The sequence below is a fragment of the Limulus polyphemus genome, unplaced genomic scaffold (genome assembly GCF_000517525.1).
Source record: "Limulus polyphemus unplaced genomic scaffold, Limulus_polyphemus-2.1.2 Scaffold11363, whole genome shotgun sequence".
Taxonomy (NCBI): Eukaryota; Metazoa; Arthropoda; class Merostomata; order Xiphosura; family Limulidae; genus Limulus; species Limulus polyphemus.
Window position 1 is genome coordinate 1,965 of NW_013676973.1, and position 4,558 is coordinate 6,522.

Below are 4,558 nucleotides of genomic sequence, written 5' to 3' on the forward strand. Positions count from 1 at the left end.
TTTAACAATAGCATGGTTAACTTTTAAATTTTGTAATAGAATCTGTATCACTAGCATGGTTAACTTTTACGTTTGGTCATACAGTCTGTAACAATATCATGGTTAACTTTTAAGTTTGGCCATAGAATCTGTAACAATAGCATGGTTAACCTTTAAATTTTGTAATAGAATCTGTATCACTAGCATGGTTAACTTTTGCGTTTTTAAAATAGAACATGTAATATCTATGGCTAATTTTATTTATACCTTGTTTAGATCTAAGTAAGGTAACATATACAAAGTTGTAATAAACATATATTTATATCTTGATATTAATATTTTGAAAATACATTTAAAAATTAAACTAACAATGCAGGTTCCTAAGGTTATAAGACATGCAGTTATTTTTCACAAAGCAGTTTACTTTGAAAGTTTTTTAACAAATGGATTAGTCTGTCGGATCCTGTAGTTTTCTTGGGTCATAGGATTAGTGAGAGTCTAATAAAAAATTGTTGTAAGCATTTTTATTAATCCTGATAAACTGGATACAACTTTTATTTTTCTGAACACTTTTCACAGATATACCAACATACATCATATTATCAAAGCAATTAAATATTTTTAATTTCAACAAGTTTCAGATGGAATAAGTTCCCTTCGATCTCACTAGATGGAACCACAGTATATTATAGCCAATGTGTATTAAGAATAAAAACTTGTGTTGACATAATATTTAGTACTGATAGTCTGAGTTAATAACTACTATTAAAGTCAATACCTATACGTATGTATGTACACACACACATTTTTGTTGTTGTTGTTTTCAGGCTGGCAGACAGGTTGTCAATTTGTTTGAAGATCTTCGTGATGGCTCGAATCTCATCTCTTTGTTGGAAGTTCTCTCCGGGGAACGTCTTGTAAGTTCTGGTTGTTATTATTATGAATCAAATACCTTAGTAATGCTTTAGCATAGATTTTAATGTTGAGTAAAACGGAATGTAAAATATATCGGCTGAAATATGGTGACAAAGTTCATACCAGCTTCAGCTGATAACTCTATAAGAAACCTCACTTATCAAGGTGTGGGTCATAAGGTACATTACGTTGTCTTGTGGAGTTTTGATTGGAAAATGTGTCTGGGGCAGTGTTTCTTAAAACACTATTTCTTTATGAAAGAATCTTTCCAAGCCATATGAATGCTCATTTTCTTCACCTTTTAGTACTTCATGTTCTTGCATAAAACATACAAATTCACATCTAACCTATATAATAGCCAGTATGTGTCACGTCATGTCACGCTTGATTTCTCGAAATAGGAGGAGTCATAAAAGCCAAAATACATTTATCCAGATACAATAGTTCGAGTACTGTCTGCCCATTACGATTTTAGAGACGGGGGTGCAAGGGGGCTGTGAAACCTTATAGGTGTAGTGAGTGTTGGTATTATGAGCCTAAAGTATATACGTCGTGTGGGATCACCTAGCCTCGAGCCAAGTGTATAAAATATCGATACAGTTTTAAATTTATATCGTCTCTGAATTAAGTTATTTTGTGTTATATCACCAACGTTTTTAATAAAATACACACCTCTTTAATCAACGCAGACTTTAAATTAAGAAATCAACGAATATTTTTCCAATTTTGATGTCTCTATACATTTCGTTTTATACTTTCAATACATAGACTAAAAACAATATTAGGTTCTTCTTTTGTTGCTAAGGGACATGACATAAAAGCCATTGTTGCAGCGTAGTGTTTATAAAACACACTGGCTTCTCTGTATATTAGAAGTGTTAATATTGTTACACCTCCGTTCGTTAGTTAATTTTCCGTAAATTCTTTCCGACTAAACTTTAGCAACACAAGTCCTTTCTTAAATAAAACTGGTTTATTCTTTCCGAATACAACTTTACGATACACTTAATTTCAACAGTCACTCTATAACAAACGCTATAACTCACGTCTCACGTGGCCAACAATATTCTGTCCGCATGTATTCAAATACTCATTGTTCCGTCACGTTGTGACCGTCTTATATATACAAGACTAACACATCTCTAGTAAATGCTAGAGCATTCACGAAGGAACAGGATATTTCTAGAAGGACGTGGCATGATACTAGTCACGTGACCTCGCTGACGCAACAATATGGTTTTTTACCAATAATTATTCTATAAATACGTCACGAATTCATTTCATGAATAATCTTAATTATGATTAATTCACAAAGGAATTTACCTACGTTTGACTATCTCTCGACTGCACTTCTCTGCGTATTTGTTGGTCAAGTTTGATTTCGCAAGATTTATTTATTTCAGTTAACTATGAAATTTGAGGTTAGGGTATATTATAGGGTATAGGCTTTACGCTAGTTAATTATAATAGACACGTCTTCCGATCCAAAAACTATTGAAAATTTCATAGAATCTTATTCCATGCTGCTAACTTACCTCAGGAGGTGTAATCTGGTCAATCATGATGTGAGGTACTGTGTTTGGTAGTATTAAAATAAATGTTTTGATTGTGTTTATCATTAAACCAACTGATAATAAATTATAATTGTTTTTGTATTTTACAGCCCAGAGAAAAGGGACAGATGCGTTTTCACAGACTTCAGAATGTGCAAATAGCGTTAAACTTTCTTCGTATCCAAGAGGTAAGGTTTGTTTGTTTAAAGTTAAGCACAAAGTTGCACAATGGGCTATCTGTGCTCTGCCCACTACGGTGATCGAAACTCGGTTTCTAGCGTTTCAAGTCTGCAGACATTTCTCTGAAGCCTTATGTGTGACAGTAATTACTTCAATTTGCAGGCAAAGTCAGTTTTAAAATATTGTCTAATTGGTCACGCGAGAAAGGAACAACCAGTTAGTGGATATATGAAAGGAACCCTCTCCCCAATATCTAAACACAGTAGAATATCATGACACAATACATTTTTTATATTGATTTATTAGGCTTTTAGAACTCGTAATAACAACATAAGTTGTGAGTTTTAAACGGGATAAAAGTAGACAAAAATATGTATTTCACCTTAAACTTTGATTTTTTTTACTCGGTATGTAAATTAATCGATATTAATGGCAGCCATATTTCCACAAGGCTACTTATGATTTTGGTTTGTAATATTATGTTGTAACACGGGCAGATAATTCTGGGATCATATGACGTTAATAATAGAAATTCTATTAATCATAGTATAAATATAACTCACATGTGTAATTGTTTCCTCATGGCAGGTTTTCATGTTGAACAGTAGTTGTATGTAGTAGTATAGGGTTTTGAGTTTGTTTGGCTTCCCTTAAACTCTCTATTGTAACTGGTTTAGTTGAGACGAGAAGGAAAATGGAATAAAAATTTACTATTTAGCTAACTAACTATTAAAAATTCTGCTTGATCAACCGTGTTTTTGGCCCCTCCGAGCCATGGGCCACAGACAGGGTGAGGTTATCCACCTGATCATTCTGAACCTATGACTGGTGATACAATTCATGTACGTGTTGTTAACCCTATTTACTGTTTATCTACATATTTCATGATAACAGACAGTGCTAGGAGAGAGTTTGTTTAGATTGATGCTATTATAAATAGAAATTTCATGAATCAAATACTTAAGTTATAAATTAAAACATAATATATTTGTTATATTCCACTAGAGGGAGCTTAGAACAAAGTTTTTTTTTAAAACCATTGTGGATTTGTAACACGCATAAAACTAAGATATGTAATCAGATATTTTATCTATGATGTGACAAGGTATATATTATCATTGACCTCCTCGTACAGAATACCTTACTTGAATGTTTAACTGTTCAAACTAGCCCTCCTATCCCTTCCCCATGTACATTATAATTCCAGTACAAAATCACAGATGGCGCTTAGAACATAATTTTCTTGATAAGTACCTTTATGATGGTCACTAATTCTATAAAATAAATGACTGTTTTATATTTTTTGATGATATTATTTAAAATACAAACCTTAAACCATATAACTCGTCCAACAAATGTGTTTATTACTGATAATTCAAGTTAAAATGTTATGGAACTCTTTTAAAACGGCCCCCTCAGCGGTAAGTGTGAAGGATCCTAATGCTCAAAATCGGGTTTCGGTACCCGTGGTGGGTATAACACAGGTAGCACATTGTATAGTTTTGTATTTAATTACAAACAAACTAACACAACTAATGATAGTTGTCTCATAAATAAGGTATAAACCAACTGTTAATAGGATGTTAGAGAATAGTTGAAATATGTAGATGTTTTACTCGGGACAGTTGATTCCATTTGTGATTACGAAACTTCCAGATCTTCAGTTATCACTTTTATCTATAAATGGCGATGTCATCTCTACATTATTTGAAAAATAAAAAAGATTAAGGTGAACCGGTTTCAGGACTTTTAACACTTCGTTTTTGTTTTAACGTAAAACTTGTGCCGTTTAATAAAAGTAACAGTGAGTGATATGTCTTTATTAAAAATATTAGATCAAACTGGTAAATATCAGACCTGAAGACATCGTGGACGGCAACCCGAAGTTAACCCTAGGCCTCATTTGGACAATTATTCTTCATTTCCAGGTA

General features: G+C 32.7%; 1 long non-coding RNA gene across 1 annotated transcript in view; it reads left to right on the forward strand.

Moving 5' to 3' along the window:
• LOC106476728 overlaps positions 1-4,558 on the forward strand; it is a 6,233-nt gene extending 1,675 nt beyond the window's left edge. The window contains exons 2-4 of the long non-coding RNA XR_001291923.2: positions 807-896; positions 2,558-2,635; positions 4,463-4,558. This is a non-coding gene — a long non-coding RNA (uncharacterized LOC106476728). The remainder of the gene's footprint in view (positions 1-806; positions 897-2,557; positions 2,636-4,462) is intronic.